Below are 27,758 nucleotides of genomic sequence, written 5' to 3'. Positions count from 1 at the left end.
TATTGTAAATAGTGATGCAATGAACATTGCGGTGAATGACTCTTTTTGATTTATGGTTTTGTCTGGGTATATGTCCAGTACTGGGATTGCTGTATCATATGGTAATTCTATTGTTAGTTTCTTAAGAAATTCCATATTGTTCTCCATAATGACTGTATCAATTTATATTCCCAACAATAGTGGAAGAGGGTTCCTTTTCTCCACACCCTTTCCAGCATTTTTTGTTTGTAGATTTTCAATGATACCTATTCTACCAGGTGTGAGGTGATACCTCATTGTTGAATCCATTTCGTTGAGCAAGGGGTAGCTCTTGTCTATTCCATATTTGGCTTATGGAATGGTATCTGTGCTAATTTCAAACTCTGCTTTTATGCAGCACCCCAACTCACCTTCCCCCTTAAGCAGGCATAAGTTGGTTTTCTAAACTTGAGACCCTGTTCTGTTTTGTAATTCAGTTCATGTGTAGCCAAGTTCACATTCCGTGTATTAGTGATACCTTATGATGTTTCTTTTTCTGTGTGACTTACTTCACTTAGAATCATCGTGCCTCAATCCACTCATTATGCTGGAACGGGCCTGGTGACATAGATTTCATTGCTGAGTGGTATTCTGTTGTACAGAAGTACCGCAACTTCTTTATCCATTATTTGCTCTCTGGGATATTTAACTTGTGCCGTAGAAGAGATTTCTGTAAAAAGAGCCGTCCCAAATTTTGGGGTTGCTGTGTCTTTTTGATATTAATTTCCCTAAGCTATAGGACCATAAGTGGAAGTGCCCTAGGCTCTGTTGCTTTGTTTTTTAGATGTTACAGGAAACACCATACACATCTCCCGAGTGTCTGTTGGCAATTTACATCCCGCCCATCAGCATAACAAGGCTCCCAGTTCTCCATGGCCTGTCCTGCCTTTCTGGGTTTTACACATTTTTCAGATGGCCCTGTTGACCGGGAGGAAGTGAGACTTCATTGTAGTGCAGATTTCCTTTGCAAGCTTGCTTGGTTGGCCAAAAAGGGCGTAGGCGTTTTTCCCTGAATATATTCAGGAAAAAACGCATACGCCCTTTTTGGCCAAGTGCATCATTGTGGACGTTCTGCCTCTTTTCCTATGCTTTCAATGCAATTCCAGTCTACCTCCTGAAATCGGTATCCTGCAATTCTGCCCCGCTTTCAAGTCCTCTTGGCAGGCTTACTTCAGTATATTTTTGGACGATAGCTGTCATTTATAACTCTGCAGGTTTGTGAATTACAGAGACCCTGAGCTCCTTTCTTCAATTTGCTTTCTTTTGAGCTGGCCGCAACACCGCATGATGGCTTCAGGCCCTAATCTGGTTCCGGCACGGCACGCTGAGCCTTTGGTTATTTCCTCTTCCTGGTGGGAAATGAGAGTTAAATTTGCCCGTCCAGACACCTCCAGCTAGTCTCTCATTGGTTCTCCCTATTCCTGTTCATCTTCCACAGAAATTGCAAACTGGGCCAAACAGGAGGTTAAAGGCACTGACTCTCCAAGTCGGGAGAGTGTTAGTAAAGGGTCTGGAATTTTGCACCCGAGTACCAGGGGAGGAAAACTGAGACATATTTGAACACGTCTCCCGTTCACACGGTTGATCATACTCGGGGTTCCACATGCATGTTTTAGCTGAAGGAAGAATACCTTAAACCTGGAGAGTTGAGACCCGTGGAATGGGTACCATGCAATATGACTTCAAACGGTCTTCATTTGCTCACCGAACCTCTCCAATCCTATCACTGCTGCGTTCATGCCCCTGTACACATGCTTGATTCTCTTTTGTAGACATAGCAATCCATAGGTTTTAAGATACTTACTAGTCAGGTACATTCTTAGGCGTTTAATATGCGGTGTTGAGTCCATTTCGTTGAGCAAGGAGTAGCTCTTGTCTATTCCATATTTGGCTTAAGGAACTTTATCTGTGCTCATTTCAATCTCTGGTTTTATGCAGCACCCCAACTCACCTTTCCCCTTAAGCAAGCATAAGTTGGTTTTCTAAATTTGAGACCCTGTTCTGTTCTGTAATTCAGTTCCTGTGTATCCAAGTTTACATTCCGTGTATTAGTGATATCTTATGATGTTTCTTTTTCTGTGTGACTTATTTCAGTTAGAATCATTGTACCTGAATCCACTCATTATGCTGCTACGGGCCTGATGACATAGATTTCATTGCTGAGTGATACTGCATTGTACGTAAGTACCACAAGTTCTTTATCCATTTTTCACTTTCTGTGATATTGAACTTGTACGGTAAACGAGGTTCTTGTAAACGGAGGCGTCCCAAACTTTGGGGTGGCTGTGTCTTTTTGATTTTAATTTCCCTAAGCTATAGGACCATAAGTGGAAGTGCCCTAGGCTCTGTTGCTTTGTTTTTTAGATGTTTCAGGAAACACCATACACTTCTCCCTAGTGTCTGTTGGCAATTTACATCCCGCCCATCAGCATAACAAGGCTCCCAGTTCTCCATGGCCTGTCCTGCCTTTCTGGATTTTACACTTTTTTCAGATGGCCCTTTTGACTGGGGGGAAGTGAGACTTCATTGTAGTGCAGATTTCCTTTGCAAGCTTGCCTGGTTGGCCAAAAAGGGCGTATGCGTTTTTTCCTGAATATATTCAGGAAAAAACGCATACGCCCTTTTTGGCCAAGTGCATCATTGTGGACGTTCTGCCTCTTTTCCTATGCTTTCAATGCAATTCCAGTCTATCTCCTGAAATCGGTTTCCTGCAATTCTGCCCCGCTTTCAAGTACTCTTGGCAGCCTTACTTCAGTCTATTTTTGGATGATTGCTGTCATTTATAACTCTGCAGGTTTGTGAATTACAGTGCCCCTGAGCTCCTTTCTTCCACTCGCTTTCTTGTGAGCTGGCCGCAACACCGCAGGATGGCTTCAGGCCCTAATCTGGTTCCGGCCCGGATGCTGAGCCTTTGGTTAATTCCTCTTCCTGGTGGGAAATGAGAGTTAAATTTGCCCGTCCAGACACCTCCAGCTAGCCTCTCATTGGTTCTCGCTATTCCTGTTCATCTTCCGCAGAAATTGCAAACTGGGCCAAACAGGAGGTTAAAGGTGCTGACTCTCCAAGTGGGGAGAGTGTTAGTAAAGCGTCTGGAATGTTGCACCCGAGTACCAGGGGAGGAAAACTGAGACATATTTGAACACGTCTCCCGATCACATGGTTGATCATACTCTGGGTTCCACATGCATGTTTTAGCTGAAGGAAGAATACCTAAAACCTGGGTAGTTGAAACCCGTGGAATGGGTACCATGCAATATGACTTCAAAGGGTCTTCATTTGCTCACAGAACCTCTCCAATCCTATCACTGCTGCGTTTATGCCCCTGTACACATGCTTGATTCTCTTTCGGAGACATAGCAATCCGTAGGTTTTAAGATACTTACTAGTCAGGTACATTCTTAGGCGTTTAATATGCGGTGTTGAGTCCATTTCGTTGAGCAAGGAGTAGCTCTTGTCTATTCCATATTTGACTTAAGGAACTTTATCTGTGCTCATTTCAATCTCTGGTTTTATGCAGCACCCCAACTCACCTTTCCCCTTAAGCAAGCATAAGTTGGTTTTCTAAATTTGAGACCCTGTTCTGTTCTGTAATTCAGTTCCTGTGTAGCCAAGTTTACATTCCGTGTATTACTGTTATCTTATGATGTTTCTTTTTCTGTGTGACTTATTTCAGTTAGAATCATCATACCTGAATCCACTCATTGTGCTGCTAAGGGCCTGATGACACAGATTTCATTGCTGAGTGATATTGCTTTGTAACTAAATACCACAACTTCTTTATCCATTTTTCACTTTCTGCAATGTTGAACTTGTACTGTAAACGAGGTTCTTATAAACAGAGCCGTTCCAAACTTTGGGGTGGCTGTGTCTTTTTGATTTTAATTTCCCTAAGCTATAGGACCATAAGTGGAAGTGCCCTAGGTTCTGTTGCTTTGTTTTTTAGATGTTTCAGGAAACACCATACACTTCTCCCGAGTGGTTGTTGGCAATTTACATCCCGCCCATCAGCATAACAAGGCTCCCAGTTCTCCATGGCCTGTCCTGCCTTTCTGGATTTTACACTTTTTTCAGATGGCCCTTTTGACCGGGGGGAAGTGAGACTTCATTGTAGTGCAGATTTCCTTTGCAAGCTTGCTTGGTTGGCCAAAAAGGGCGTATGCGTTTTTTCCTGAATATATTCAGGAAAAAACGCATACGCCCTTTTTGGCCAAGTGCATCATTGTGGACGTTCTGCCTCTTTTCCTATGCTTTCAATGCAATTCCAGTCTACCTCCTGAAATCGGATTCCTGCAATTCTGCCCCGCTTTCAAGTCCTCTTGGCAGCCTTACTTCAGTCTATTTTTGGACGATAGCTGTCATTTATAACTCTGCAGGTTTGTGAATTACAGTGCCCCTGAGCTCCTTTCTTCAACTCGCTTTCTTTTGAGCTGGCCGCAACACCGCAGGATGGCTTCAGGCCCTAATCTGGTTCCGGTACGGCACGCTGAGCCTTTGGTTATTTCCTCTTCCTGGTGGGAAATGAGAGTTAAATTTGCCCGTCCAGACACCTCCAGCTAGCCTCTCATTGGTTCTCGCTATTCCTGTTCATCTTCCGCAGAAATTGCAAACTGGGCCAAACAGGAGGTTAAAGGGACTGACTCTCCAAGTGGGGAGAGTGTTAGTAAAGCGTCTGGAATGTTGCACCCGAGTACCAGGGGAGGAAAACTGAGACATATTTGAACACGTCTCCCGATCACATGGTTGATCATACTCTGGGTTCCACATGCATGTTTTAGCTGAAGGAAGAATACCTAAAATCTGTGTAGTTGAAACCCGTGGAATGGGTACCATGCAATATGACTTCAAAGGTCTTCATTTGCTCACTGAACCTCTCCAATCCTATCACTGCTGCGTTTATGCCCCTGTACACATGCTTGATTCTCTTTCGGAGACATAGCAATCTATAGGTTTTAAGATACTTACTAGTCAGGTACATTCTTAGGCGTTTAATATGCGGTGTAGAGTCCACTTCGTTGAGCAAGGAGTAGCTCTTGTCTATTCCATATTTGGCTTAAGGAACTTTGTGCTCATTTCAATCTCTGGTTTTATGCAGCACCCCAACTCACCTTTCCCCTTAAGCAAGCATAAGTTGGTTTTCTAAATTTGAGACCCTGTTCTGTTCTGTAATTCAGTTCCTGTGTAGCCAAGTTTACATTCCGTGTATTACTGATATCTTATGATGTTTCTTTTTCTGTGTGACTTATTTCAGTTAGAATCATCATACCTGAATCCACTCATTGTGCTGCTAAGGGCCTGATGACACAGATTTCATTGCTGAGTGATATTGCTTTGTAACTAAATACCACAACTTCTTTATCCATTTTTCACTTTCTGCAATGTTGAACTTGTACTGTAAACGAGGTTCTTGTAAACAGAGCCGTCCCAAACTTTGGGGTGGCTGTGTCTTTTTGATTTTAATTTCCCTAAGCTATAGGACCATAAGTGGCAGTGCCCTAGGCTCTGTTGCTTTGTTTTTTAGATGTTTCAGGAAACACCATACACTTCTCCCAAGTGGTTGTTGGCAATTTACATCCCGCCCATCAGCATAACAAGGCTCCCAGTTCTCCATGGCCTGTCCTGCCTTTCTGGATTTTACACTTTTTTCAGATGGCCCTTTTGACCGGGGGGAAGTGAGACTTCATTGTAGTGCAGATTTCCTTTGCAAGCTTGCTTGGTTGGCCAAAAAGGGCGTATGCGTTTTTTCCTGAATATATTCAGGAAAAAACGCATACGCCCTTTTTGGCCAAGTGCATCATTGTGGACGTTCTGCCTCTTTTCCTATGCTTTCAATGCAATTCCAGTCTACCTCCTGAAATCGGTTTCCTGCAATTCTGCCCCGCTTTCAAGTCCTCTTGGCAGCCTTACTTCAGTCTATTTTTGGACGATTGCTGTCATTTATAACTCTGCAGGTTTGTGAATTACAGTGCCCCTGAGCTCCTTTCTTCCACTCGCTTTCTTGTGAGCTGGCCGCAACACCGCAGGATGGCTTCAGGCCCTAATCTGGTTCCGGCCCGGATGCTGAGCCTTTGGTTAATTCCTCTTCCTGGTGGGAAATGAGAGTTAAATTTGCCCGTCCAGACACCTCCAGCTAGCCTCTCATTGGTTCTCGCTATTCCTGTTCATCTTCCGCAGAAATTGCAAACTGGGCCAAACAGGAGGTTAAAGGTGCTGACTCTCCAAGTGGGGAGAGTGTTAGTAAAGCGTCTGGAATGTTGCACCCGAGTACCAGGGGAGGAAAACTGAGACATATTTGAACACGTCTCCCGATCACATGGTTGATCATACTCTGGGTTCCACATGCATGTTTTAGCTGAAGGAAGAATACCTAAAATCTGCGTAGTTGAAACCCGTGGAATGGGTACCATGCAATATGACTTCAAAGGTCTTCATTTGCTCACTGAACCTCTCCAATCCTATCACTGCTGCGTTTATGCCCCTGTACACATGCTTGATTCTCTTTCGGAGACATAGCAATCTATAGGTTTTAAGATACTTACTAGTCAGGTACATTCTTAGGCGTTTAATATGCGGTGTTGAGTCCATTTCGTTGAGCAAGGAGTAGCTCTTGTCTATTCCATATTTGGCTTAAGGAACTTTGTGCTCATTTCAATCTCTGGTTTTATGCAGCACCCCAACTCACCTTTCCCCTTAAGCAAGCATAAGTTGGTTTTCTAAATTTGAGACCCTGTTCTGTTCTGTAATTCAGTTCCTGTGTAGCCAAGTTTACATTCCGTGTATTACTGTTATCTTATGATGTTTCTTTTTCTGTGTGACTTATTTCAGTTAGAATCATCATACCTGAATCCACTCATTGTGCTGCTAAGGGCCTGATGACACAGATTTCATTGCTGAGTGATATTGCTTTGTAACTAAATACCACAACTTCTTTATCCATTTTTCACTTTCTGCAATGTTGAACTTGTACTGTAAACGAGGTTCTTATAAACAGAGCCGTTCCAAACTTTGGGGTGGCTGTGTCTTTTTGATTTTAATTTCCCTAAGCTATAGGACCATAAGTGGAAGTGCCCTAGGTTCTGTTGCTTTGTTTTTTAGATGTTTCAGGAAACACCATACACTTCTCCCGAGTGGTTGTTGGCAATTTACATCCCGCCCATCAGCATAACAAGGCTCCCAGTTCTCCATGGCCTGTCCTGCCTTTCTGGATTTTACACTTTTTTCAGATGGCCCTTTTGACCGGGGGGAAGTGAGACTTCATTGTAGTGCAGATTTCCTTTGCAAGCTTGCTTGGTTGGCCAAAAAGGGCGTATGCGTTTTTTCCTGAATATATTCAGGAAAAAACGCATACGCCCTTTTTGGCCAAGTGCATCATTGTGGACGTTCTGCCTCTTTTCCTATGCTTTCAATGCAATTCCAGTCTACCTCCTGAAATCGGATTACTGCAATTCTGCCCCGCTTTCAAGTCCTCTTGGCAGCCTTACTTCAGTCTATTTTTGGACGATAGCTGTCATTTATAACTCTGCAGGTTTGTGAATTACAGTGCCCCTGAGCTCCTTTCTTCAACTCGCTTTCTTTTGAGCTGGCCGCAACACCGCAGGATGGCTTCAGGCCCTAATCTGGTTCCGGTACGGCACGCTGAGCCTTTGGTTATTTCCTCTTCCTGGTGGGAAATGAGAGTTAAATTTGCCCGTCCAGACACCTCCAGCTAGCCTCTCATTGGTTCTCGCTATTCCTGTTCATCTTCCGCAGAAATTGCAAACTGGGCCAAACAGGAGGTTAAAGGGACTGACTCTCCAAGTGGGGAGAGTGTTAGTAAAGCGTCTGGAATGTTGCACCCGAGTACCAGGGGAGGAAAACTGAGACATATTTGAACACGTCTCCCGATCACATGGTTGATCATACTCTGGGTTCCACATGCATGTTTTAGCTGAAGGAAGAATACCTAAAATCTGTGTAGTTGAAACCCGTGGAATGGGTACCATGCAATATGACTTCAAAGGTCTTCATTTGCTCACTGAACCTCTCCAATCCTATCACTGCTGCGTTTATGCCCCTGTACACATGCTTGATTCTCTTTCGGAGACATAGCAATCTATAGGTTTTAAGATACTTACTAGTCAGGTACATTCTTAGGCGTTTAATATGCGGTGTTGAGTCCACTTCGTTGAGCAAGGAGTAGCTCTTGTCTATTCCATATTTGGCTTAAGGAACTTTGTGCTCATTTCAATCCCTGGTTTTATGCAGCACCCCAACTCACCTTTCCCCTTAAGCAAGCATAAGTTGGTTTTCTAAATTTGAGACCCTGTTCTGTTCTGTAATTCAGTTCCTGTGTAGCCAAGTTTACATTCCGTGTATTACTGATATCTTATGATGTTTCTTTTTCTGTGTGACTTATTTCAGTTAGAATCATCATACCTGAATCCACTCATTGTGCTGCTAAGGGCCTGATGACACAGATTTCATTGCTGAGTGATATTGCTTTGTAACTAAATACCACAACTTCTTTATCCATTTTTCACTTTCTGCAATGTTGAACTTGTACTGTAAACGAGGTTCTTGTAAACAGAGCCGTCCCAAACTTTGGGGTGGCTGTGTCTTTTTGATTTTAATTTCCCTAAGCTATAGGACCATAAGTGGAAGTGCCCTAGGCTCTGTTGCTTTGTTTTTTAGATGTTTCAGGAAACACCATACACTTCTCCCAAGTGGTTGTTGGCAATTTACATCCCGCCCATCAGCATAACAAGGCTCCCAGTTCTCCATGGCCTGTCCTGCCTTTCTGGATTTTACACTTTTTTCAGATGGCCCTTTTGACCGGGGGGAAGTGAGACTTCATTGTAGTGCAGATTTCCTTTGCAAGCTTGCTTGGTTGGCCAAAAAGGGCGTATGCGTTTTTTCCTGAATATATTCAGGAAAAAACGCATACGCCCTTTTTGGCCAAGTGCATCATTGTGGACGTTCTGCCTCTTTTCCTATGCTTTCAATGCAATTCCAGTCTACCTCCTGAAATCGGTTTCCTGCAATTCTGCCCCGCTTTCAAGTCCTCTTGGCAGCCTTACTTCAGTCTATTTTTGGACGATAGCTGTCATTTATAACTCTGCAGGTTTGTGAATTACAGTGCCCCTGAGCTCCTTTCTTCAACTCGCTTTCTTTTGAGCTGGCCGCAACACCGCAGGATGGCTTCAGGCCCTAATCTGGTTCCGGTACGGCACGCTGAGCCTTTGGTTATTTCCTCTTCCTGGTGGGAAATGAGAGTTAAATTTGCCCGTCCAGACACCTCCAGCTAGCCTCTCATTGGTTCTCGCTATTCCTGTTCATCTTCCGCAGAAATTGCAAACTGGGCCAAACAGGAGGTTAAAGGCGCTGACTCTCCAAGTGGGGAGAGTGTTAGTAAAGCGTCTGGAATGTTGCACCCGAGTACCAGGGGAGGAAAACTGAGACATATTTGAACACGTCTCCCGTTCCCATGGTTGATCATACTCTGGGTTCCACATGCATGTTTTAGCTGAAGGAAGAATACCTAAAACCTGGGTAGTTGAAACCCGTGGAATGGGTACCATGCAATATGACTTCAAAGGGTCTTCATTTGCTCACCGAACCTCTCCAATCCTATCACTGCTGCGTTTATGCCCCTGTACACATGCTTGATTCTCTTTCGGAGACATAGCAATCCATAGGTTTTAAGATACTTACTAGTCAGGTACATTCTTAGGCGTTTAATATGGGGTGTTGAGTCCATTTCGTTGAGCAAGGAGTAGCTCTTGTCTATTCCATATTTGGCTTAAGGAACTTTATCTGTGCTCATTTCAATCTCTGGTTTTATGCAGCACCCCAACTCACCTTTACCCTTAAGCAAGAATAAGTTGGTTTTCTAAATTTGAGACCCTGTTCTGTTCTGTAATTCAGTTCCTGTGTAGCCAAGTTTACATTCCGTGTATTACTGATATCTTATGATGTTTCTTTTTCTGTGTGACTTATTTCAGTTAGAATCATCATACCTGAATCCACTCATTGTGCTGCTAAGGGCCTGATGACACAGATTTCATTGCTGAGTGATATTGCTTTGTAAGTAAATACCACAACTTTTTTATCCATTTTTCACTTTCTGCGATGTTGAACTTGTACTGTAAACGAGATTCTTGTAAACAGAACCGTTCGAAACATTGGGGTGGCTGTGTCTTTTTGATTTTAAATTCCCTAAGCTATAGGACCATAAGTGGAAGTGCCCTAGGCTCTGTTGCTTTGTTTTTTAGATGTTTCAGGAAACACCATACACTTCTCCCGAGTGTTTGTTGGCAATTTATATCCCGCCCTTCAGCATAACAAGGCTCCCAGTTCTCCATGGCCTGTCCTGCCTTTCTGGATTTTACACTTTTTTCAGATGGCCCTTTTGACCGGGGGGAAGTGAGACTTCATTGTAGTGCAGATTTCCTTTGCAAGCTTGCTTGGTTGGCCAAAAAGGGCGTATGCGTTTTATCCTGAATATATTCAGGAAAAAACGCATACACCCTTTTTGGCCAAGTGCATCATTGTGGACGTTCTGCCTCTTTTCCTATGCTTTCAATGCAATTCCAGTCTACCTCCTGAAATCGGTTTCCTGCAATTCTGCCCCGCTTTCAAGTCCTCTTGGCAGCCTTACTTCAGTCTATTTTTGGACGATAGGTGTCATTTATAACTCTGCAGGTTTGTGAATTACAGTGCCCCTGAGCTCCTTTCTTCAACTCGCTTTCTTGTGACCTGGCCGCAACACCGCAGGATGGCTTCAGGCCCTAATCTGGTTCCGGCACGGCACGCTGAGCCTTTGGTTATTTCCTCTTCCTGGTGGGAAATGAGAGTTAAATTTGCCCGTCCAGACACCTCCAGCTAGCCTCTCATTGGTTCTCGCTATTCTTGTTCATCTTCCGCAGAAATTGCAGACTGGGCCAAACAGGAGGTTAAAGGCGCTCACTTTCCAAGTGGGGAGAGTGTTAGTAAAGCGTCTGGAATGTTGCACCCGAGTACCAGGGGAGGAAAACTGAGACATATTTGAACACGTCTCCCGTTCACATGGTTGATCATACTTGGGTTCCACATGCATGTTTTAGCTGAAGGAAGAATACCTAAAACCTGGGTAGTTGAAACCCGTGGAATGGGTACCATGCAATATGACTTCAAAGGGTCTTCATTTGCTCACCGAACCTCTCCAATCCTATCACTGCTTCGTTTATGTCCCTGTCCACATGCTTGATTCTCTTTCGGAGACATAGCAATCCATAGGTTTTAAGATACTTACTAGTCAGGTACATTCTTAGGCGCTTAATATGCGGTGTTGAGTCGATTTCGTTGAGCAAGGAGTAGCTCTTGTCTATTCCATATTTGGCTTAAGGAACTTTATCTGTGCTCATTTCAATCTCTGGTTTTATGCAGCACCCCAACTCACCTTTACCCTTAAGCAAGCATAAGTTGGTTTTCTAAATTTGAGACCCTGTTCTGTTCTGTAATTCAGTTCCTGTGTACCGAAGTTTCCATTCCGTGTATTACTGATATCTTATGATGTTTCTTTTTCTGTGTGACTTATTTCAGTTAGAATCATCGTACCTGAATCCACTCATTGTGCTGCTAAGGGCCTGATGACATAGATTTCATTGCTGAGTGATATTGCTTTTTAAGTGAATACCACAACTTCTTTATCCATTTTTCACTTTCTGCGATGTTGAACTTGTACTTTAAACGAGGTTTTGTAAACAGAGCCGTTCCAAACTTTGGGGTGGCTGTGTCTTTTTGATTTTAATTTCCCTAAGCTATAGGACCATAAGTGGAAGTGCCCTAGGCTCTGTTGCTTTGTTTTTTAGATGTTTCAGGAAACACCATACACTTCTCCCAAGTGGTTGTTGGCAATTTACATCCCGCCCATCAGCATAACAAGGCTCCCAGTTCTCCATGGCCTGTCCTGCCTTTCTGGATTTTACACTTTTTTCAGATGGCCCTTTTGACCGGGGGGAAGTGAGACTTCATTGTAGTGCAGATTTCCTTTGCAAGCTTGCTTGGTTGGCCAAAAAGGGCGTATGCGTTTTTTCCTGAATATATTCAGGAAAAAACGCATACGCCCTTTTTGGCCAAGTGCATCATTGTGGACGTTCTGCCTCTTTTCCTATGCTTTCAATGCAATTCCAGTCTACCTCCTGAAATCGGTTTCCTGCAATTCTGCCCCGCTTTCAAGTCCTCTTGGCAGCCTTACTTCAGTCTATTTTTGGATGATAGCTGTCATTTATAACTCTGCAGGTTTGTGAATTACAGTGCCCCTGAGCTCCTTTCTTCAACTCGCTTTCTTTTGAGCTGGCCGCAACACCGCAGGATGGCTTCAGGCCCTAATCTGGTTCCGGTACGGCACGCTGAGCCTTTGGTTATTTCCTCTTCCTGGTGGGAAATGAGAGTTAAATTTGCCCGTCCAGACACCTCCAGCTAGTCTCTCATTGGTTCTCGCTATTCCTGTTCATCTTCCGCAGAAATTGCAAACTGGGCCAAACAGGAGGTTAAAGACACTGACTCTCCAAGTCGGGAGAGTGTTAGTAAAGCGTCTGGAATGTTGCACCCGAGTACCAGGGTACGAAAACTGAGACATATTTGAACACGTCTCCCGATCACATGGTTGATCATACTCTGGGTTCCACATGCATGTTTTAGCTGAAGGAAGAATACCTAAAACCTGGGTAGTTGAAACCCGTGGAATGGGTACCATGCAATATGACTTCAAAGGGTCTTCCTTTGCTCACCGAACCTCTCCAATCCTATCACTGCTGCGTTTATGTCCCTGTACACATGCTTGATTCTCTTTCGGTGACATAGCAATCCATAGGTTTTAAGATACTTACTAGTCAGGTACATTTTTAGGCGTTTAATATGCGGTGTTGAGTCCATTTCATTGAGCAAGGAGTAGCTCTTGTCTATTCCATATTTGGCTTAAGGAACTTTATCTGTGCTCATTTCAATCTCTGGTTTTATGCAGCACCCCAACTCACCTTTCCCCTTAAGCAAGCATAAGTCGGTTTTCGAAATTTGAGACCCTGTTCTGTTCTGTAATTCAGTTCCTGTGTAGCCAAGTTTACATTCCGTGTATTACTGATATCTTATGATGTTTCTTTTTCTGTGTGACTTATTTCAGTTAGAATCATCATACCTGAATCCACTCATTGTGCTGCTAAGGGCCTGATGACACAGATTTCATTGCTGAGTGATATTGCTTTGTAAGTAAATACCACAACTTCTTTATCCATTTTTCACTTTCTGCGATGTTGAACTTGTACTGTAAACGTGGTTCTTGTAAACAGAGGCGTCCCAAACTTTGGGGTGGCTGTGTCTTTTTGATTTTAATTTCCCTAAGCTATAGGACCATAAGTGGAAGTGACCTAGGCTCTGTTGCTTTGTTTTTTAGATGATTCAGGAAACACCATACACTTCTCCCGAGTGGTTGTTGGCAATTTACATCCCGCCCATCAGCATAACAAGGCTCCCAGTTCTCCATGGCCTGTCCTGCCTTTCTGGATTTTACCCTTTTTTCAGATGGCCCTTTTGACCGGGGGTGGGGGGGAAGTGAGACTTCATTGTAGTGCAGATTTCCTTTGCAAGCTTGCTTGGTTGGCCAAAAAGGGCGTATGCGTTTTTTCCTGAATATATTCAGGAAAAAACGCATACGCCCTTTTTGGCCAAGTGCATCATTGTGGACGTTCTGCCTCTTTTCCTATGCTTTCAATGCAATTCCAGTCTACCTCCTGAAATCGGTTTCCTGCAATTCTGCCCCGCTTTCAAGTCCTCTTGGCAGCCTTACTTCAGTCTATTTTTGGACGATAGCTGTCATTTATAACTCTGCAGGTTTGTGAATTACAGTGCCCCTGAGCTCCTTTCTTCAACTCGCTTTCTTGTGAGCTGGCCGCAACACCGCAGGATGGCTTCAGGCCCTAATCTGGATCTGGCATGGCACGCTGAGCCTTTGGTTAATTCCTCTTCCTGGTGGGAAATGAGAGTTAAATTTGCCCGTCCAGACACCTCCAGCTAGTCTCTCATTGGTTCTCGCTATTCCTGTTCATCTTCCGCAGAAATTGCAAACTGGGGCAAACAGGAGGTTAAAGGCACTGACTCACCAAGTAGGGAGAGTGTTAGTAAAGCGTCTGGAATGTTGCACCCGAGTACCAGGGTACGAAAACTGAGACATATTTGAACACGTCTCCCGATCACATGGTTGATCATACTCTGGGTTCCACATGCATGTTTTAATTGAAGGAAGAATACCTTAAACCTGGGTAGTTGAAACCCGTGGAATGGGTACCATGCAATATGACTTCAAAGGGTCTTCATTTGCTCACCGAACCTCTCCAATCCTATCACTGCTGCGTTTATGCCCCTGTACACATGCTTGATTCTCTTTCGGAGACATAGCAATCCATAGGTTTTAAGATACTTACTAGTCAGGTACATTCTTAGGCGTTTAATATGCGGTGTTGAGTCCATTTCATTGAGCAAGGAGTAGCTCTTGTCTATTCCATATTTGGCTTAAGGAACTTTATCTGTGCTCATTTCAATCTCTGGTTTTATGCAGCACCCCAACTCACCTTTCCCCTTAAGCAAGCATAAGTCGGTTTTCGAAATTTGAGACCCTGTTCTGTTCTGTAATTCAGTTCCTGTGTAGCCAAGTTTACATTCCGTGTATTACTGATATCTTATGATGTTTCTTTTTCTGTGTGACTTATTTCAGTTAGAATCATCATACCTGAATCCACTCATTGTGCTGCTAAGGGCCTGATGACACAGATTTCATTGCTGAGTGATATTGCTTTGTAAGTAAATACCACAACTTCTTTATCCATTTTTCACTTTCTGCGATGTTGAACTTGTACTGTAAATGAGGTTCTTGTAAACAGAGCCGTTCCAAACTTTGGGGTGGCTGTGTCTTTTTGATTTTAATTTCCCTAAGCTATAGGACCATAAGTGGAAGTGCCCTAGGTTCTGTTGCTTTGTTTTTTAGATGTTTCAGGAAACACCATACACTTCTCCCAAGTGGTTGTTGGCAATTTAAATCCCGCCCATCAGCATAACAAGGCTCCCAGTTCTCCATGGCCTGTCCTGCCTTTCTGGATTTTACACTTTTTTCAGATGGCCCTTTTGACCGGGGGTGGGGGGGAATTGAGACTTCATTGTAGTGCAGATTTCCTTTGCAAGCTTGCTTGGTTGGCCAAAAAGGGCGTATGCGTTTTTTCCTGAATATATTCAGGAAAAAACGCATACGCCCTTTTTGGCCAAGTGCATCATTGTGGACGTTCTGCCTCTTTTCCTATGCTTTCAATGCAATTCCAGTCTACCTCCTGAAATCGGTTTCCTGCAATTCTGCCCTGCTTTCAAGTCCTCTTGGCAGCCTTACTTCAGTCTATTTTTGGACGATAGCTGTCATTTATAACTCTGCAGGTTTGTGAATTACAGTGCCCCTGAGCTCCTTTCTTCAACTCGCCTTCTTTTGAGCTGGCCGCAACACCGCAGGATGGCTTCAGGCCCTAATCTGGTTGTGGCATGGCACGCTGAGCCTTTGGTTAATTCCTCTTCCTGGTAGGAAATGAGAGTTAAATTTGCCCGTCCAGACACCTCCAGCTAGTCTCCATTGGTTCTCGCTATTCCTGTTCATCTTCTGCAGAAATTGCAAACAGGGCCAAACAGGAGGTTAAAGGGACTGACTCTCCAAGTCGGGAGAGTGTTAGTAAAGCGTCTGGAATGTTGCACCCGAGTACCAGGGTACGAAAACTGAGACATATTTGAACACGTCTCCCGATCACATGGTTGATCATACTCTAGGTTCCACATGCATGTTTTAGCTGAAGGAAGAATACCTTAAACCTGGAGAGTTGACACCCGTGGAATGGGTACCATGCAATATGACTTTAAAGGGTCTTCATTTGCTCACCGAACCTCTCCAATCCTATCACTGCTGCGTTTATGCCCCTGTACACATGCTTGATTCTCTTTCGGAGACATAGCAATCCATAGGTTTTAAGATACTTACTAGTCAGGTACATTCTTAGGCGTTTAATATGCGGTGTTGAGTCCATTTCGTTGAGCAAGGAGTAGCTCTTGTCTATTCCATATTTGGCTTAAGGAACTTTATCTGTGCTCATTTCAATCTCTGGTTTTATGCAGCACCCCAACTCACCTTTACCCTTAAGCAAGCATAAGTTGTTTTTCTAAATTTGAGACCCTGTTCTGTTCTGTAATTCAGTTCCTGTTTAGCCAAGTTTACATTCCGTGTATTACTGATATCTTATGATGTTTCTTTTTCTGTGTGACTTATTTCAGTTAGAATCATCATACCTGAATCCACTCATTGTGCTGCTAAGGGCCTGATGACACAGATTTCATTGCTGAGTGATATTGCTTTGTAAGTAAATACCACAACTTCTTTATCCATTTTTCACTTTCTGCGGTGTTGAACTTGTACTGTAAACGAGGTTCTTGTAAACAGAGGCGTCCCAAACTTTGGGGTGGCTGTGTCTTTTTGATTTTAATTTCCCTAAGCTATAGGACCATAAGTGGAAGTGCCCTAGGTTCTGTTGCTTTGTTTTTTAGATGTTTCAGGAAACACCATACACTTCTCCCGAGTGGTTGTTGGCAATTTACATCCCGCCCATCAGCATAACAAGGCTCCCAGTTGTCCATGGCCTGTCCTGCCTTTCTGGATTTTACACTTTTTTCAGATGGCCCTTTTGACCAGGGGGAAGTGAGACTTCATTGTAGTGCAGATTTCCTTTGCAAGCTTGCTTGGTTGGCCAAAAAGGGCGTATGCGTTTTTTCCTGAATATATTCAGGAAAAAACGCATACGCCGTTTTTGGCCAAGTGCATCATTGTGGACGTTCTGCCTCTTTTCCTATGCTTTCAATGCAATTCCAGTTTACCTCATGAAATCGGTTTCCTGCAATTCTGCCCCGCTTTCAAGTCCTCTTGGCAGCCTTACTTCAGTCTATTTTTGGACGATAGCTGTCATTTATAACTCTGCAGGTTTGTGAATTACAGTGCCCCTGAGCTCCTTTCTTCAACTCGCCTTCTTTTGAGCTGGCCGCAACACCGCAGGATGGCTTCAGGCCCTAATCTGGTTCTGGCATGGCACGCTGAGCCTTTGGTTAATTCCTCTTCCTGGTAGGAAATGAGAGTTAAATTTGCCCGTCCAGACACCTCCAGCTAGTCTCCATTGGTTCTCGCTATTCCTGTTCATCTTCCGTAGAAATTGCAAACTGGACCAAACAGGAGGTTAAAGGGACTGACTCTCCAAGTCGGGAGAGTGTTAGTAAAGCGTCTGGAATGCTGCACCCGAGTACCAGTGTACGAAAACTGAGACATATTTGAACACGTCTCCCGATCACATGGTTGATCATACTCTAGGTTCCACATGCATGTTTTAGCTGAAGGAAGAATACCTTAAACCTGGGTAGTTGAAACCCGTGGAATGGGTACCATGCAATATGACTTCAAAGGGTCTTCATTTGCTCACCGAACCTCTCCAATCCTATCACTGCTGCGTTTATGCCCCTGTACACATGCTTGATTCTCTTTCGGAGACATAGCAATCCATAGGTTTTAAGATACTTACAAGTCAGGTACATTCTTAGGCGTTTAATATGCGGTGTTGAGTCCATTTCGTTGAGCAAGGAGTAGCTCTTGTCTATTCCATATTTGGCTTAAGGAACTTTATCTGTGCTCATTTCAATCTCTGGTTTTATGCAGCACCCCAACTCACCTTTACCCTTAAGCAAGCATAAGTTGGTTTTCTAAATTTGAGACCCTGTTCTGTTCTGTAATTCAGTTCCTGTGTAGCCAAGTTTACATTCCGTGTATTACTGATATCTTATGATGTTTCTTTTTCTGTGTGACTTATTTCAGTTAGAATCATCATACCTGAATCCACTCATTGTGCTGCTAAGGGCCTGATGACACAGATTTCATTGCTGAGTGATACTGCATTGTAAGTAAATACCACAAGTTCTTTATCCATTTTTCACTTTCTGCGATGTTGAACTTGTACTGTAAACGAGGTTCTTGTAAACAGAGCCGTTCGAAAATTTGGGGTGGCTGTGTCTTTTTGATTTTAAATTCCCTAAGCTATAGGACCATAAGTGGAAGTGCCCTAGGCTCTGTTGCTTTGTTTTTTAGATGTTTCAGGAAACACCATACACTTCTCCCGAGTGGTTGTTGGCAATTTACATCCCGCCCATCAGCATAACAAGGCTCCCAGTTCTCCATGGCCTGTCCTGCCTTTCTGGATTTTACACTTTTTTCAGATGGCCCTTTTGACCGGGGGGAAGTGAGACTTCATTGTAGTGCAGATTTCCTTTGCAAGCTTGCTTGGTTGGCCAAAAAGGGCGTATGCGTTTTTTCCTGAATATATTCAGGAAAAAACGCATACGCCCTTTTTGGCCAAGTGCATCATTGTGGACGTTCTGCCTCTTTTCCTATGCTTTCAATGCAATTCCAGTCTACCTCCTGAAATCGGTTTCCTGCAATTCTGCCCCGCTTTCAAGTCCTCTTGGCAGCCTTACTTCAGTCTATTTTTGGACGATAGCTGTCATTTATAACTCTGCAGGTTAGTGAATTACAGTGCCCCTGAGCTCCTTTCTTCAACTCGCCTTTTTTTGAGCTGGCCGCAACACCACAGGATGGCTTCAGGCCCTAATCTGGTTCTGGCATGGCACGCTGAGCCTTTGGTTAATTCCTCTTCCTGGTAGGAAATGAGAGTTAAATTTGCCCGTCCAGACACCTCCAGCTAGTCTCCATTGGTTCTCGCTATTCCTGTTCATCTTCCGTAGAAATTGCAAACTGGACCAAACAGGAGGTTAAAGGGACTGACTCTCCAAGTCGGGAGAGTGTTAGTAAAGCGTCTGGAATGCTGCACCCGAGTACCAGTGTACGAAAACTGAGACATATTTGAACACGTCTCCCGATCACATGGTTGATCATACTCTAGGTTCCACATGCATGTTTTAGCTGAAGGAAGAATACCTTAAACCTGGAGAGTTGAGACCCGTGGAATGGGTACCATGCAATATGACTTCAAAGGGTCTTCATTTGCTCACCAAATCTCTCCAATCCTATCACTGCTGCGTTTATGCCCCTGTATACATGCTTGATTCTCTTTCGGAGACATAGCAATCCATAGGTTTTAAGATACTTACTAGTCAGGTACATTCTTAGGCGTTTAATATGGGGTGTTGAGTCCATTTCGTTGAGCAAGGAGTAGCTCTTGTCTATTCCATATTTGGCTTAAGGAACTTTATCTGTGCTCATTTCAATCTCTGGTTTTATGCAGCACCCCAACTCACCTTTACCCTTAAGCAAGCATAAGTTGGTTTTCTAAATTTGAGACCCTGTTCTGTTCTGTAATTCAGTTCCTGTGTAGCCAAGTTTACATTCCATGTATTACTGATATCTTATGATGTTTCTTTTTCTGTGTGACTTATTTCAGTTAGAATCATCATACCTGAATCCACTCATTGTGCTGCTAAGGGCCTGATGACACAGATTTCATTGCTGAGTGATATTGCTTTGTAAGTAAATACCACAACTTCTTTATCCATTTTTCACTTTCTGCGATGTTGAACTTGTACTGTAAACGAGGTTCTTGTAAACAGAGCCGTTCCAAACTTTGGGGTGGCTGTGTCTTTTTGATTTTAATTTCCCTAAGCTATAGGACCATAAGTGGAAGGGCACTAGGTTCTGTTGCTTTGTTTTTTAGATGTTTCAGGAAACACCATACACTTCTCCCGAGTGGTTGTTGGCAATTTACATCCAGCCCATCAGCATAACAAGGCTCCCAGTTCTCCATGGCCTGTCCTGCCTTTCTGGATTTTACACTTTTTTCAGATGGCCCTTTTGACCGGGGGGAAGTGAGACTTCATTGTAGTGCACATTTCCTTTGCAAGCTTGCTTGGTTGGCCAAAAAGGGCGTATGCGTTTTTTCCTGAATATATTCAGGAAAAAACGCATACGCCCTTTTTGGCCAAGTGCATCATTGTGGACGTTCTGCCTCTTTTCCTATGCTTTCAAGGTAATTCCAGTCTACCTCCTGAAATCGGTTTCCTGCAATTCTGCCCCGCTTTCAAGTCCTCTTGGCAGCCTTACTTCAGTATATTTTTGGACGATAGCTGTCATTTGTAACTCTGCAGGGTTGTGAATTACAGTGCCCCTGAGCTCCTTTCTTCAACTCGCTTTCTTTTGAGCTGGCCGCAACACCGCAGGATGGCTTCAGGCCCTAATCTCGTTCCGGTACGGCACGCTGAGCCTTTGGTTATTTCCTCTTCCTGTTGGGAAATGAGAGTTAAATTTGCCCGTCCAGACACCTCCAGCTAGCCTTTCATTGGTTCTCGCTAGTCCTGTTCATCTTCCGCAGAATTTGCAAACTGGGCCAAACAGGAGGTTAAAGGCGCTGACTCTCCAAGTGGGGAGAGTGTTAGTAAAGCGTCTGGAATGTTGCACCCGAGTACCAGGGTACGAAAACTGAGACATATTTGAACACGTCTCCCGTTCACATGGTTGATCATACTCTGGGTTTCACATGCATGTTTTAGCTGAAGGAAGAATACCTTAAACCTGGAGACTTGAAACCCGTGTAATGGGTACCATGCAATATGACTTCAAAGGGTCTTCATATGCTCACCGAACCTCTCCAATCCTATCACTGCTGCGTTTATGCCCCTGTACACATGCTTGATTCTCTTTTGGAGACATAGCAATCCATAGGTTTTAAGATACTTACTAGTCAGGTACATTCTTAGGCGTTTAATATGGGGTGTTGAGTCCATTTCGTTGAGCAAGGAGTAGCTCTTGTCTATTCCATATTTGGCTTAAGGAACTTTATCTGTGCTCATTTCAATCTCTGGTTTTATGCAGCACCCCAACTCACCTTTCCCCTTAAGCAAGCATAAGTTGGTTTTCTAAATTTGAGACCCTGTTCTGTTCTGTAATTCAGTTCCTGTGTAGCCAAGTTTACATTCCGTGTATTACTGATATCTTATGATGTTTCTTTTTCTTTGTGACTTATTTCAGTTAGAATCATCATACCTGAATCCACTCATTGTGCTGCTAAGGGCCTGATGACACAGATTTCATTGCTGAGTGATATTGCTTTGTAAGTAAATACCACAACTTCTTTATCCATTTTTCACTTTCTGTGATATTGAACTTGTACGGTAAACGAGGTTCTTGTAAACAGAGGCGTCCCAAACTTTGGGGTGGCTGTGTCTTTTTGATTTTAATTTCCCTAAGCTATAGCACCATAAGTGGAAGTGCACTAGGCTCTGTTGCTTTGTTTTTTAGATGTTTCAGGAAACACCATACACTTCTCTGGAGTGGCTGTTGGCAATTTACATCCCGCCCATCAGCATAACAAGGCTCCCAGTTCTCCATGTCTTGTCCTGCCTTTCTGGATTTTACACTTTTTTCAGATGGCCCTTTTGACCGGGGGGAAGTGAGACTTCATTGTAGTGCAGATTTCCTTTGCAAGCTTGCTTGGTTGGCCAAAAAGGGCGTATGCGTTTTTTCCTGAATATATTCAGGAAAAAACGCATACGCCCTTTTTGGCCAAGTGCATCATTGTGGACGTTCTGCCTCTTTTCCTATGCTTTCAATGCAATTCCAGTCTACCTCCTGAAATCGGTTTCCTGCAATTCTGCCCCGCTTTCAAGTCCTCTTGGCAGCCTTACTTCAGTCTATTTTTGGACGATAGCTGTCATTTATAACTCTGCAGGTTTGTGAATTACATTGCCCCTGAGCTCCTTTCTTAAACTCGCTTTCTTTTGAGCTGGCCGCAACACCGCAGGATGGCTTCAGGCCGTAATCTGGTTCCGGTACGGCACGCTGAGCCTTTGGTTATTTCCTCTTCCTGGTGGGAAATGAGAGTTAAATTTGCCCGTCCAGACACCTCCAGCTAGCCTCTCATTGGTTCTCGCTATTCCTGTTCATCTTCCGCAGAAATTGCAAACTGGGCCAAACAGGAGGTTAAAGGGACTGACTCTCCAAGTGGGGAGAGTGTTAGTAAAGCGTCTGGAATGTTCCACCCGAGAACCAGGGGAGGAAAACTGAGACATATTTGAACACGTCTCCCGTTCACATGGTTGATCATACTTGGGTTCCACATGCATGTTTTAGCTGAAGGAAGAATACCTAAAACCTGGGTATTTGAAACCCGTGGAATGGGTACCATGCAATATGACTTCAAAGGGTCTTCATTTGCTCACCGAACCTCTCCAATCCTATCACTGCTGCGTTTATGCCCCTGTACACATGCTTGATTCTCTTTCGGAGACATAGCAATCTATAGGTTTTAAGATACTTACTAGTCAGGTACATTCTTAGGCGTTTAATATGCGGTGTTGAGTCCATTTCGTTGAGCAAGGAGTAGCTCTTGTCTATTCCATATTTGGCTTAAGGAACTTTGTGCTCATTTCAATCTCTGGTTTTATGCAGCACCCCAACTCACCTTTCCCCTTAAGCAAGCATAAGTTGGTTTTCTAAATTTGAGACCCTGTTCTGTTCTGTAATTCAGTTCCTGTGTAGCCAAGTTTACATTCCGTGTATTACTGACATCTTATGATGTTTCTTTTTCTGTGTGACTTATTTCAGTTAGAATCATCATACCTGAATCCACTCATTGTGCTGCTAAGGGCCTGATGACACAGATTTCATTGCTGAGTGATATTGCTTTGTAAGTAAATACCACAACTTCTTTATCCATTTTTCACTTTCTGCGATGTTGAACTTGTACTGTAAACGAGGTTCTTGTAAACAGAGCCGTTCCAAACTTTGGGGTGGCTGTGTCTTTTTGATTTTAATTTCCCTAAGCTATAGGACCATAAGTGGAAGTGCCCTAGGCTCTGTTGCTTTGTTTTTTAGATGTTTCAGGAAACACCATCCACTTCTCCCGAGTGGTTGTTGGCAATTTACATCCCGCCCATCAGCATAACAAGGCTCCCAGTTCTCCATGGCCTGTCCTGCCTTTCTGGATTTTACACTTTTTTCAGATGGCCCTTTTGACCGGGGGGAAGTGAGACTTCATTGTAGTGCAGATTTCCTTTGCAAGCTTGCTTGGTTGGCCAAAAAGGGCGTATGCGTTTTTTCCTGAATATATTCAGGAAAAAACGCATACGCCCTTTTTGGCCAAGTGCATCATTGTGGACGTTCTGCCTCTTTTCCTATGCTTTCAATGCAATTGCAATCTACCTCCTGAAATCGGTTTCCTGCAATTCTGCCCCGCTTTCAAGTCCTCTTGGCAGCCTTACTTCAGTCTAGTTTTGGACGATAGCTCTCATTTATAACTCTGCAGGTTTGTGAATTACAGTGCCCCCGAGCTCCTTTCTTCAACTTCCTTTCTTGTGACCTGGCCGCAACACCGCAGGATGGCTTCAGGCCCTAATCTGGTTACGGTAGGTCATGCTGAGCCTTTGGTTAATCCTCTTCCTGGTGGGAAATGAGAGTTAAATTTGCCCGTCCAGGCACCTCCAGCTAGCCTCTCATTGGTTCTCGCTATTCCTGTTCATCTTCCGCAGAAATTGCAAACTGGGCCAAACAGGAGGTTAAAGGCGCTGACTCTCCAAGTGGGGAGAGTGTTAGTAAAGCGTCTGGAATGTTGCACCCGAGTACCAGGGGAGGAAAACTGAGACATATTTGAACACGTCTCCCGTTCACATGGTTGATCATACTCTGGGTTCCACATGCATGTTTTAGCTGAAGGAAGAATACCTTAAACCTGGAGAGTTGAGACCCGTGTAATGGGTACCATGCAATATGACTTCAAAGGGTCTTCATTTGCTCACCGAACCTCTCCAATCCTATCACTGCTGCGTTTATGCCCCTGTACACACGCTTGATTCTCTTTTGGAGACATAGCAATCCATAGGTTTTAAGATACTTACTAGTCAGGTACATTCTTAGGCGTTTAATATGGGGTGTTGAGTCTATTTCGTTGAGCAAGGAGTAGCTCTTGTCTATTCCATATTTGGCTTAAGGAACTATATCTGTGCTCATTTCAATCTCTGGTTTTATGCAGCACCCCAACTCACCTTTCCCCTTAAGCAAGCATAAGTTGGTTTTCTAAATTTGAGACCCTGTTCTGTTTTGGAATGCAGTTCCTGTGTAGCCAAGTTTACATTCCGTGTATTAGTGATATCTTATGATGTTTCTTTTTCTGTGTGACTTATTTCAGTTAGAATCATCGTACCTGAATCCACTCATTATGCTGCTACGGGCCTGATGACATAGATTTCATTGCTGAGTGATACTGCATTGTACGTAAGTACCACAAGTTCTTTATCCATTTTTCACTTTCTGTGATATTGAACTTGTACGGTAAACGAGGTTCTTGTAAACGGAGGAGTCCCAAACTTTGGGGTGGCTGTGTCTTTTTGATTTTAATTTCCCTAAGCTATAGGACCATAAGTGGAAGTGCCCTAGGCTCTGTTGCTTCGTTTTTTAGATGTTTCAGGAAACACCATACACTTCTCCTGAGTGTCTGTTGGCAATTTACATCCCGCCCATCAGCATAACAAGGCTCCCAGTTCTCAATGGCCTGTTGCCTTTCTGGATTTTACACTTTTTTCAGATGGCCCTTTTGACCGGGGGGAAGTGAGACTTCATTGTAGTGCAGATTTCCTTTGCAAGCTTGCTTGGTTGGCCAAAAAGGGCGTATGCGTTTTTTCCTGAATATATTCAGGAAAAAACGCATACGCCCTTTTTGGCCAAGTGCATCATTGTGGACGTTCTGCCTCTTTTCCTATGCTTTCAATGCAATTCCAGTCTACCTCCTGAAATCGGTTTCCTGCAATTCTGCCCTGCTTTCAAGTCCTCTTGGCAGCCTTACTTCAGTCTATTTCTGGACGATAGCTCTCATTTATAACTCTGCAGGTTTGTGAATTACAGTGCCCCTGAGCTCCTTTCTTCAACTCGCTTTCTTGTGACCTGGCCGCAACACCGCAGTATGGCTTCAGGCCCTAATCTGGTTCCGGCCCGGCATGCTGAGCCTTTGGTTAATTCTTCTTCCTGGTGGGAAATGAGAGTTAAATTTGCCCGTCCAGACACCTCTAGCTAGTCTCTCATTGGTTCTCGCTATTCCTGTTCATCTTCCGCAGAAATTGCAAACTGGGCCAAACAGGAGGTTAAAGGGACTGACTCTCCAAGTCGGGAGAGTGTTAGTAAAGCGTCTGAATGTTGCACCCGAGTACCAGGGGAGGAAAACTGAGACATATTTGAATACGTCTCCCGTTCACATGGTTGATCATACTCTGGGTTCCACATGCATGTTTTAGCTGAAGGAAGAATACCTTAAACCTGGAGAGTTGAGACCCGTGTAATGGGTACCATGCAATATGACTTCAAAGGGTCTTCATATGCTCACCGAACCTCTCCAATCCTATCACTGCTGCGTTTATGCCCCTGTACACATGCTTGATTCTCTTTCGGAGACATAGCAATCCATAGGTTTTAAGATACTTACTAGTCAGGTACATTCTTAGGCGTTTAATATGGGGTGTTGAGTCCATTTCGTTGAGCAAGGAGTAGCTCTTGTCTATTCCATATTTGGCTTAAGGAACTTTATCTGTGCTCATTTCAATCTCTGGTTTTATGCAGCACCCCAACTCACCTTTCCCCTTAAGCAAGCATAAGTTGGTTTTCTAAATTTGAGACCCTGTTCTGTTCTGTAATTCAGTTCCTGTGTAGCCAAGTTTACATTCCGTGTATTACTGATATCTTATGATGTTTCTTTTTCTGTGTGACTTATTTCAGTTAGAATCATCATACCTGAATCCACTCATTGTGCTGCTAAGGGCCTGATGACACAGATTTCATTGCTGAGTGATATTGCTTTGTAAGTAAATACCACAACTTCTTTATCCATTTTTCACTTTCTGCGATGTAGAACTTGTACTGTAAACGAGGTTCTTGTAAACAGAACCGATCCAAACTTTGGGGTGGCTGTGTGTTTTTGATTTTAATTTCCCTAAGCTATAGGACCATAAGTGGAAGTGCCCTAGGCTCTGTTGCTTTGTTTTTTAGATGTTTCAGGAAACACCATACACTTCTCCCGAGTGGTTGTTGGCAATTTACATCCCGCCCTTCAGCATAACAAGGCTCCCAGTTCTCCATGGCCTGTCCTGCCTTTCTGGATTTTACACTTTTTTCAGATGGCCCTTTTGACCGGGGGGAAGTGAGACTTCATTGTAGTGCAGATTTCCTTTGCAAGCTTGCTTGGTTGGCCAAAAAGTGCGTATGCGTTTTTTCCTGAATATATTCAGGAAAAAACGCATACGCCCTTTTTGGCCAAGTGCATCATTGTGGACGTTCTGCCTCTTTTCCTATGCTTTCAATGCAATTCCAGTCTACCTCCTGAAATCGGTTTCCTGCAATTCTGCCCCGCTTTCAAGTCCTCTTGGCAGCCTTACTTCAGTCTATTTTTGTACGATAGCTGTCATTTATAACTCTGCAGGTTTGTGAATTACAGTGCCCCTGAGCTCCTTTCTTCAACTCGCTTTCTTGTGACCTGGCCGCAACACCGCACGATGGCTTCAGGCCCTAATCTGGTTCCGGCCCGGCATGCTGAGCCTTTGGTTAATTCCTCTTCCTGGTGGGAAATGAGAGTTAAATTTGCCCGTCCAGACACCTCCAGCTAGCCTCTCATTGGTTCTCGCTATTCCTGTTCATCTTCCGCAGAAATTGCAAACTGGGCCAAACAGGAGGTTAAAGGCGCTGACTCTCCAAGTGGGGAGAGTGTTAGTAAAGCGTCTGGAATGTTGCACCCGAGTACCAGGGTACGAAAACTGAGACATATTTGAACACGTCTCCCGTTCACATGGTTGATCATACTCTGGGTTCCACATGCATGTTTTAGCTGAAGGAAGAATACCTTAAACCTGGAGAGTTGAGACCCTTGTAATGGGTAACATGCAATATGACTTCAAAGGGTCTTCATTTGCTCACCGAACCTCTCCAATCCTATCACTGCTGCATTTATGGCCCTGTACACATGCTTGATTCTCTTTCGGAGACATAGCAATCCATAGGTTTTAAGACACTTACTAGTCAGGTACATTCTTAGGCGTTTAATATGCGGTGTTGAGTCCATTTCATTGAGCAAGGAGTAGCTCTTGTCTATTCCATATTTGACTTAAGGAACTTTATCTGTGCTCATTTCAATCTCTGGTTTTATGCAGCACCCCAACTCACCTTTCCCCTTAAGCAAGCATAAGTTGGTTTTCTAAATTTGAGACCCTGTTCTGTTCTGTAATTCAGTTCCTGTGTAGCCAAGTTTACATTCCGTGTATTACTGATATCTTACGATGTTTCTTTTTCTGTGTGACTTATTTCAGTTAGAATCATCATACCTGAATCCACTCATTGTGCTGCTAAGGGCCTGATGACACAGATTTCATTGCTGAGTGATATTGCTTTGTAAGTAAATACCACAACTTCTTTATCCATTTTTCACTTTCTGCGATGTTGAACTTGTACTGTAAACGAGTTTCTTGTAAACAGAGCCGTTCCAAACTTTGGGGTGGCTGTGTCTTTTTGATTTTAATTTCCCTAAGCTATAGGACCATAAGTGGAAGTGCCCTAGGTTCTGTTGCTTTGTTTTTTAGATGTTTCAGGAAACACCATACACTTCTCCCGAGTGGTTGTTGGCAATTTACATCCCGCCCATCAGCATAACAAGGCTCCCAGTTCTCCATGGCCTGTCCTGCCTTTCTGGATT

The 27,758-nt window shown here is 43.7% G+C and overlaps 1 long non-coding RNA gene across 2 annotated transcripts in view; it reads left to right on the top strand.

The window, feature by feature from the left end:
• The window catches only part of LOC307181393, a 439,679-nt gene that overhangs the window by 154,694 nt on the left and 257,227 nt on the right, over positions 1 to 27,758 (top strand). For both annotated transcript variants that reach the window (XR_013826650.1, XR_013826651.1), the window contains exon 2: positions 11,575 to 11,660. This is a non-coding gene — a long non-coding RNA (uncharacterized lncRNA). The remainder of the gene's footprint in view (positions 1 to 11,574; positions 11,661 to 27,758) is intronic.

Source organism: Stenella coeruleoalba, assembly GCF_951394435.1.
Source record: "Stenella coeruleoalba genome assembly, contig: scaffold_89, whole genome shotgun sequence".
NCBI lineage: Eukaryota > Metazoa > Chordata > Mammalia > Artiodactyla > Delphinidae > Stenella > Stenella coeruleoalba.
This window is presented reverse-complemented; position numbering and strand designations above follow the sequence as displayed.